General features: G+C 51.7%; 1 long non-coding RNA gene across 1 annotated transcript in view; it reads right to left on the bottom strand.

Annotated features, from left to right (window-relative positions):
- Window positions 1–7,289, bottom strand: part of LOC106742249 — a 47,736-nt gene extending 40,447 nt beyond the window's left edge. Inside the window, exon 1 of the long non-coding RNA XR_001374250.1 lies at window positions 7,219–7,289. This is a non-coding gene — a long non-coding RNA (uncharacterized LOC106742249). The remainder of the gene's footprint in view (window positions 1–7,218) is intronic.
- Window positions 7,290–9,919: the final 2,630 nt, after the last annotated feature.

Genomic DNA, 9,919 nt, shown 5'->3' on the forward strand with positions numbered 1-9,919 from the left:
TATAGCGCCAAAGGATCACAATAGGAGACCTTTGAACGCCTAGCAGAGAACTAAATTACACAAAAAGTAAGGCTAAAATTTCGACTCGGGAATGTTTATGATCTAAACGCGGACGAATATACCGAGAATTAAACACTGCAATAAAGAACGATATAAAAGTACTACAATAAAGTTATAAAGTAAAAATCCCCAAGTACGATGGATAACCACTAAAGGCGAAAAAAAAGAAAGAGAGAGAGAGAGTGCCGTTTGACATCTCGATAAACGAAGCGGCAGTACGCGAATCGCTTTTCTACCTCTCACCTTTCGCTCGCAGGTCGAGAGCTCGTCGCGCTGCCGCGGCATCGCGAGAGATGAAAGGCGCGCGCGGCCGCCCGCGGCGACTGCGAGCCACCTGCTCGCCCGCTTCGATAATAACTCCGGCTGTGTGCGTGATAACTCTCGTCTTATTTATCGGATAGACAGTTTTAAATCAAGCCACCGTTCGCGAGCTGCTCTCCAATTTCCACCTTTTTTTTGTCTCTCCTCGCGATCGGTCACGGCCGCGAGAAGGAAGCGAGGAGGGACAGCTGATGAAAGAGCCGTGCGGCAAAAGAGAGAGAGAGAGAGAGAGAGAGAGAGAGGTAAGAGAGAAGCCGCAAGAGAGGTCAAGAGAGAAAAAAAGAGAGAGAGGGAGGCGGGGGGTGGATCGGTTCGCATAGATCGTCCGTGCAGACAGCCGCGCCATTAGATACGCCCATCTCAATCACCGGCGCACGGAGGGTCATAAATCCTCCTCCGTGGAGAAAGAGGCGGCGAAGGAGGTGCCGCGAGGACGCCGCCACCGCCGCTGGAAGTTGCGCGTGCTGGCAAATGCACGGGGAGTTTATGGTCGGTCCATTCTCTTCCACCTCCGACGCGCCCTCGTTGCCTCTCTCTCTCTCTCTCTCTCGCTCTCTCTTTCGTCCTCCGCAGTCTCGCCGGAGGGCGAGATTAGCGATTGTTTGCACTGGCTCGCCGGCGTCGCGTATACTTTGTAGCGCACGCGGGACGATTAGGCGCGCTTCCGCGCGGTGTAGCTGCGCCGCCGGCCGATGACAGACAAATACGCGCGACTCCCGGCGTGGGCGCAACGCCGGCGATCGCGGCGGATAATTCCGCTAAGTGCGACGAGCGCTAATTATACGCGCCCGTAGGCCTACCAACGCGCCGCCGCAGCTGCGTCGCTCGCGCCGCTCCGCTACGCTCGGGTTAATTGCCTCGAGATATTTTTTTATAGACGCGGTAAGCGCGCGTAAACGGCAAATTACCTTCTCCTTCCGCCCACGTTCCCTCTCGCGCCCCCCAGCTTCTTCGTCCCTCCGCGCGGAGGGAAAAAAAATCCAGATCTAATAAACCGGCCGAGCCACGACTTTATGAATGTCAATTACACTCGTACGTGCACTTCAACTTCGTTTCGCTCGGGGAAAGAAAGAACGATCATTATCCTTAATAAAAGTGGAACTTTATGAACGTGGCGAGCCGTTCATCTCTCTCTCTCTCTCTTTCTTTCTCTCTCCCCCTCTATTTCTCTTTCTTGCGCTCTTTCTCGCTCTTTCTCCTTCCCTCCCGGTCTAATGCCGCTGCCTGTGTATCAATTACGCTACTTGCGCAGTGACGATTTACCGTTGTAGCCATTAGGGAAAAATTAACGTTGCTGCCGAGTTTACAGCCGCGCGATGTCGTTCCCCACGACGCGACCGGGGGGGGGGGGGGANCAGAAACGCATTCGCGTCCTGTCACGCATAATATCACCCGTCGAACATTATCGTTGGAATGTTAATGCGCAAGTTTCAATAATAATGAAATTACGATTCGATGCACGAGAAATGAACACGGGTTGCTTGGAAAAGTTCATAAGATTCACAAATGGACGGCTGTAGCGGCGACTTGGTAATTGTTTTCCCTTGAGTTACGAAATGCTGAGGAAGTGCGAGAATGGGTCGGCGAATGGATTTACTTCAAAAGACGTCATTTTGTCGGAAACCATCGGCCGAAAGACGATGCCCGGAAGGTTATTAATAACAATGGCCAGTACTTCGATTAAAATATCACATGTCACTGTTATTAATAAATAAAAACGGCATTAGTATCGTAGGAACTTTCGCAAGCGCTTAATAATAACTCCACGTATGTAGGCCGGCTTAATTGGAGGAGGGAAGTCAATGCTCGCCGCGACGACGTCACACCGACGTCGCGACGACAAAGCACGATTTTAACGAAGAACCTCGCTATATTTCGCAATCTTTTCATACGATAAATATCGCCCCGGCGGTGCCGACGTCGTTCTCGCGTTACGCTATGCTTCAACACCGACATTTATCTCCGGGATTGCCTGTCGCGTTGGCGGGCGTGCGCTGACAAATGGCGGCGCGATGTTAGCGAGTACTAATGAAAACTTCATTTAAACAGGATTATGCTACGTTAATACTAATTATTCTTACGGATAACGGCGAGCTTACCGGGAGCCGAGCGCTACGGCGCGGATATCGAAGCCACTTCTCAGCGCTGCACCCGCGCGGTGTAACCCGTAAACAGACCGAATTAATGGTGAAAAGGCCCCACTCGGCATAATTGCTACGTGCCGGGGAAGACACGTGTGTACGAAGAACGGTAACGGAGATGTGTAAAAGTGAGGACATATCGAATATCGCAGACACCTCGCACTGTTGTTTCCGCCCTTGCGGTAACCGCGTAACGTTATCGTTACTTGCAATCGCGGTAACCGAGGCGGAGAGCGGGAAATATTCAGCCGACTCGCCGGTGGATCAGACGATACCATCGACATGATACTGGACGGAGTTCATGCGGCAAAATTTCCTTGATCTTTCATGTTGCCGGGTCTGGAAGGAGAGAAGTAGATACTTGGGGTGCGGATATCTCTCTGCACTATCTTCTCATTGGTTGAATTCGGTCCAACGAGAAGGAGAACAGCATTATACACAATTTTGAAGTGCCTCGCGATGCCCCGGTCTACACGAGTCACTATTACCCACACATCTTGTCTCTTTCTACGTTTGTTAACACGGTTTCAATTCCATGCTCCGTCCAGTACGTCGATGAACGATACGAACGCGGGAAATCGAGACAAGGGAAGGGATCTATTCGCGCCGGTACGTTTCTCGTTCGCAATTAGCGCGCTGAAAAATGCGATACGTCGGCATCGAGGGAAGAAGAGAGAGAGAGAGAGAAAGAGAAGAGCAGTTTACGTGTACCACCACTTTCACGGTGGAGGTAACATCGACGTGAGACGTGGGGAGTGGGAGGGGGGGGGAGGGGGGGGNGGGGGTGGTTGGCGGCGGTCTGAAAGCGGAGATGGCGGTTACAGGGCCTGAAAGTTGCGCCGCCGAGAGAGCGACGGTAGGCAGTGATCGAGCGGTCGCGACTTAATGAAACTCTTAAGTGCCGACTATTAATATGGCTTCCAAGTTACCGGAGAGGCCCGCTGCACCTCCATCCACCACCACCACCCCCATGAGTTCCTCTCGTCCTGCTTCGCCGTTCGCGAATTCCCCCCCCCCGGGCGAGGAAGCAGCCCGGGCCGCGCGATTTTGCACCGAGGGTGCGACGGCGAGCAAAGGAAATTAATTTTACGCCTGTCGTCCATTTGGTGAAAATCGCGAAAATCGTCTGTCGCGTCTCCGTCCGTTTCCCGGTTCCACAGTTTGTCTATTAAGGGCATAATCGGGGCGAACTTCTGTTCGAAGGCCGTTACGTCGGAAACTTTTGAACGAGCAGGTGGAAGGGTTCTTTCCCTACGACGCGTTATACAGAGGAGTCATTGTCCGAGGTGCGTTAAAGAACGATGTATTTAATGAGCACCGGAATGTCGGGTAGACGATGGCGAATCGGATCAATATATGCTTTTACACAGACTCTTATTAGACAGACTATCTCGACAGAATCGATCTCACTGCGTCCACACGCACAAAAGTGCAGAAACGGTGTCTGAGTACGTATATTTTGTACACAATTGCGAGGGGAACGATAGAGAACACGGTCGACTGTTCATCCACTTGAATTACCCGTAAGATCATAGTTGAAATCCTCTTCCGCGGATTACGTGTAGGCGCCTTACGCTGATTTCGAGTAACGCGCGCGCCGACCTAAGCACGACGAGGCAATTGCAACAACGAGTCGCAATCGCTCGGATCTCGGCCTTCTCATCCTTCTCAATCGCGGGGCGCTACTTCACGCTCGTCGTTCACCCCGGCACGCGGATAATTACGAATTTTGTCATAGAAGCCCTCCGCCCCTCTCGAGGGGGCTGCAGCGCGCGAGATTAATGAGCGCCGTTGCGAGCCGTCCTCGTTGCGGCTAATCCGTCTCTTTTCCTGCCAAATCGCGCTTCACCGACATTTCGCCGTTCCACCGTGTTATTTCGACGCGCATCTCGACTCGCAGACTCGCGTCAAAGGACTTTATAATCCCCGTAAGAGGGAATCAAAACGTTCACAATGCGATTACGGGGTTACACTCCCGTCGTCGATCTGGAAAATAAGCGTTCCTCCCCCGTCGTGAATATTTTCCACCGAAAAGCCGCGCGCGCGCGAGAACCGGCGCTCGGAAGCTGCAGAGTCGAGCGCGTTAACGAACGATCGGCCGCTTTCGCGTCGGCATCCGATAATTCGCGTGCACAGCCGCTAAACGCGCCGGCTAATAGCGCGCGCGCGCTAAAGCGGGTTCATGCCTTGTCGCGCTTTTCGAGCCGCGACACACGGGGTGTCACGCGAGGAAGTACGCTCGACTACGAGGGGCTTCGTGTCCCCGTCCTCGATTTGTCTTTGAATGAAAAATTGATCCGGTTAGCGACTGTTGCGGCTTGTCGGAAATTGCGAGTGTAGGAAACTGCGACGGGGGAGAGCGGAAGAGAAAGAGAGAGAGAAGGAGGGAGGGAGGGAGAGACAGAGGAAGATCGATGACGCGCCGATACTTTATCCGTCGCGCGCTACTCTCGTCGAGTAAACCGGATCGCACGCTTCTTCCTTCGTGTGTTCGAATAATTATTTCCAATTTCGCGGGGATTCAATCTTCCCGGATAAATTAAAATCCAACACAGGAGCCCTTCCCCCCGTCGGGGGTCCCATCTGCGAGGCGATCGGCGGCCGATTATAAAGCGTCGCGAATTAAAGAGGTGGCGGCTTGTAACGAGGGTATTACGCGAATTTAATTAAACACACCGAATAAGGTGAGATCGGGTTCTCCGTCGATACCGCGGCTGTTGAATGCGCGCGCGGCCAAATTAATCCCCGAGTTTTCGGCTAATCTACCGTCGCGCAGATTAGACGGGGGCCCTCCTTCCGTCGTTACCGGGGACGGTCTCGTCGCGGGACTTCCTCGAAGAGACCCGGTGGCGATAAACAAATTGCTCGAACAACAACGACGAACGCGCCGACGTTTATCCGAGAGCGACGCGCGTTCGGCTTTTCGCTTTTTCGCTCCACTCGGTCGGCCGATTTTTTTCGCGACGCAGACGCGCCGAAAAATTCGCGTCCGCCGTCACCGGCGTTGGTCGTTTTGTCGTCATCCCCTTCCCCCGCGTTCCGCCTTTCCACCCTCCGCCGTTTTTTGCCTTCGGTCTTCTTTTTTCCGCCCCGCCACCCCCAACACCCAACCTCCGATCCCGTTGGCGCGCGCGTTCGCCCGTTTTTCGATTCGCCAGCCGAGACAATGAAGTCCTTATCACCAATGGCTATCGCCACGGGTGCCGAATCGCGAGCGTAAACCGGCCGGCGCGGCCGTTCTCTCTCTCTCTCTCTTCCTCTCTCCCTCCCTTTTATGCTTTTATTCTTCGATCTGTATATATATATATATATATATATGCACAGAGAAATTTTTTGTTTGTCTCCAGGGTTTACACCGGAGCTTTCACGGCTTTCACCGCGAGTGCGGCACCTCTGACCGCGACGTGCTGACAGCGACAACGCGGAGCGGACTCGACGAATTTCCCCGGAGCCGCTGCGAACGTTGTGGCTACGCAATCATCCGACCTCTTCGCTCGTTCGATAAAAATTATGCGCATCGACCCACCACGAAGTCGCTGTCTATCCTGGAGGAACCGCTGTAAGGTCGAAGCTCGCCTCCGATCGCGCGCCGATTTTTCCGTCTAAGAGTCGCTTCCTCAACGTCTCTCCCGAGCGGAATTTAATCGCAGTTAATGCAGCAAACGAGTAAACGAGTCATCCTAGCGCCCGAACACTTTGTAATTCAATTGCTTCGAGATTGCGCTCTATCCGGCGAATTAAGCGACCCTTCCAAGCACAAATGATTAATTTCGCGCGTGCGGGCGCAGAATTACTTCGCGCTTTCCCTCCTCTTCTTCCTTGGTTTACTTCTTATATAAGAGGTATTTCTTTAACTACCTTTGACTGCAAACGGGGAGGTAATTCTTCCGCAATCAATTATTCGAGTTATTCGTAATTAAAGAAATGTATGATACTCGGTGTATATTAAGCGCGAATACCCACAGAATATAAATTATGCGCGGAGTAAACGTCACGGGTATCATTTAACTAGATATGGTCGCCGCGACGAATGTTGTTTTAAGCAATTATTTGATGTTTCAACTCGATGAGTGTAATATAGAAACTAGTCTTTAAGCGGAGATACGTGTACTAAATAAACGCTCTCGGGGAAATTCGGGAAAATTCGGATCCTAATCGCGTTTTAACAAGTACGCGTAAGTTGAGCGTATGATTACTCCGCTCGCCTGACGGAACAGTCGATCGATGTAAGTACACGCCTCTTACTTCCAGAAATAGTCGCGCCGCGTGTTTAACAAGCCTCCTCAACTTTTAATAGGCTCGATGGCCCAATTATGAGCCACGGCGGGAAGTAACGAAGTCTGTCGCATTTTACTAGCCGATATGTGAGTGCACAGCGTTTCCCATATCTCGTTAGATAAAAGCGGAAATAAGAGGCGTAAATACACAGTGACGAAAGAGAGAGAGAGAGAGAGGATTAGAATTCTTCGCGCGTCGTTGCAATTTTCGTCGCTCTGTCAATCAACGCGAGTTCCATTTATCGTTGTTCAATTTGCGGAAATGACGAATCGGAAATGACGCGGCGGTTACCATGGCGGTTACCGCAGCTCTGTCGCTATAAAACAGGTATCGATATCCTCGAAAATAAATAAACCCCCCCCCAAAAAAAGAGGGGAAAAAATAGTCATGCCGGTATTCGGTAAATGAATTGACTCACCGTTGCGTTGTTGCGCCACGTCGTCACGCCGGTCTCTCTTCAGTGTTTCCCTCCTCTTCTCTCTCTCTCTCTCTGTCTCTATCCATCTATCCATTTCTCTCTCGATGATCTGAAAACATACGAGAATCAAATTCGATTGATACTTTCAATTTTAGAGTTTTGTATCAAAGGAAAACAGACACGTACGCGCCGCAACATCAAACAAAGATATGGCTAGATAGACCGAGAGTGCAAACATGGACAGATAGCTTTGATAGAAACACGTTCTCCATTTTCCGAGGCCGGTGCCGAAACGAGTCGACCGTGGCGTACCGTACGGCACCGCACGCCATACCACGCCAAAACCGACAGGTACGCTTCTCGAAACGCGGAATCCGCCGCCGTACAAAGTGGCACGCAAGGCGATCTCGATGCCGTATCAGTCTTGAATAGCGGTTAAAGCATCGTCCACACAATCAAACCGAGTATGTGTGTACTCGATCGCTCAGGGCGATCGGGGGGGAGGGGGGAGGGGGGGGAGATACCAGCGTCGAGCGAGCGAACGATACGATATATGCGGAAGAGATGAATAGGGGGGAGGGGAGCACTCATTAATTAATTAGTCTCCGAATCTACCAATCTCTCTCACCGGGGGGGCTCCGCAACGATCGATGAACCGGATCGAGCCCGTCGTTGATTACGGGGAATGGTATCTCGCGCGCGGCGAATCGCCAATCGGTGTGATTGGAGCTGGACGCAGCAACGCGAGAGGTCCGTCGAAAGCGGCGGGAATGCCGCGAGAGTTCTGCGCGCGCGCTCGTTGTGGAACGAGCGTAACAAGGCCACGGGCGTTTCGGCCGAATTTCGCGGGGCTCCGCGCCGCCATAATTTCGCCCGCGCGAAATCCCGACGGTCGGAACGGAACACAGATGTATAGAATGGATTGAGCATTGCCATTGGAGAACTGATGCCCAAGATCAAAGGACAGAGATGTGTTAACAGTAACGCTTTCTCTGTCACGCGGTACTGTAGGGAGAAGGGGGCGGGGGAGGAGACGTAATAACAAAAGAATGTGAACATGATAAAGGGAAGAGAGGAGTAACGCGCATTTGATCGTGCGAGAAGCACATTAATAATATGAGAAAGTTGAAGGGTCAAAGGAATCTTTGCGTGACTTTTCGTTCTAATTGGATTTCGAATATCTCGCTACTCGAACGGCCGATCGTTTCCCAATCGCGCCAATAACTGTATCGTATTTAAATCTATATATACTACAAGTTTCAACGAATTTAAAGAAAAAAAAAACTCATTTATGTCACAACTACCTTAATACAACTCATATTGCGCATAAATAACAGTTTGCGCATTCGTAGTTATTAATTCGCTCCCACCCTTTCCTCCTTCCCATCAACAACACAATTAGGCAAGGAAAGCGCCATTGTCTCCATTATCCTCTCTTATTAATGCCGGCTTCAATCCTCTAATGGCAGCCCTCGGTCTATTCTCTGCGTCTGCGGGACAATCCGCCGGCACGACGAGAGACGTCCCTTTTTCGCGATCGTTTTCGCGATTCGCAGTCCGAGCACACGAGTCTCCTCGCACTTGGCGTCGCCGCTAATTGCACACACACGGGGGGGGGGGGGGGGGGAAAAAAAAAANGGGGGGACGAATAATACAAAGTTAGCGGCTATTAACGGCCGCGCAAAATCAATGCGAGCTCTCGCGAGTGAGCGGCCGGGCGCGTAACTTGTGTTACTAAATCCGAAACTAATTCGCTCGCAGCGTAACACACAGAGTGTAACCGACGCCGGTTAAACTCAACGTACACCTAACTCGGAGCGAACCAATCCCGGAGCCAACCGCCGGCGCGGCGTGCTCTGGCCATCCGCAAAATTGTTATTCAAAGATAATTTTGGAGTAAGGAAATTTCGCCGGTCAGTTACTCTACGCTACCGCCGCCGTCGTCGCCGTTGCCCCGCTGTATAGTCATTTCGCCGGCTCCTGGTTACGGCGCGTATAGTCATCGCGACGTACAAGTATAACCGTACATTCGGTGCGTTAGCAGCGTAATAACGTTACACGGCGAACTCGCCTGAAATAATACAAACGGTCGGTCGGTCGGTTGATTCGTCGGCTGGTCCGACTGTGCAAAACTTCGAGCTCGACACTCCCACCTTCTCTCTCTCTCCCTCTCTGCCTCTCGTTCGTTATCGAAACGCCAACTTCATTAATTTTCTTTTAATAACCCCCGGCGAGTAAGTCTGGCCGGCGAGTCGGCCAATTGGCGCCTTTCCAAAAACATCATGCAAATAAACTATTATATTAACAAAGTCTCTGGCGATGAATTATCCTCGCAGTAAATAATACCGAAGGACGGACATTTCGCGAGCAGAGGCGGCTGGTGGCTGAATGCGCATTAGGTCGTATCCCGTGCTTCCTATTCCCGCGGAGATTTATTATCTCGACGATTTCTAAAGAGATACATTATCTCTCTCGCGGAGCGAGAGCCCGCCCGCTCGCTCGCTCGCGCGTTCTCTCTCTCTCTTTCTCTTTCTCTCCTATGCACCGTTATTAAATAGCGATAAGGTACACTGATCAAAGTCGCAGTTCTAAACGATTTGCGCGAGGGAACCGCCGATATCCGCTTTCCCCTCTCGCAGTTGAACTCAATAGCGTGCGTGAAATCAGCGAAGATTAATAAGCGAATACGGCAAGCGCGGCA

The sequence above is a fragment of the Dinoponera quadriceps genome, unplaced genomic scaffold (genome assembly GCF_001313825.1).
Source record: "Dinoponera quadriceps isolate SergipeBrazil2010 unplaced genomic scaffold, ASM131382v1 scaffold628, whole genome shotgun sequence".
NCBI lineage: Eukaryota > Metazoa > Arthropoda > Insecta > Hymenoptera > Formicidae > Dinoponera > Dinoponera quadriceps.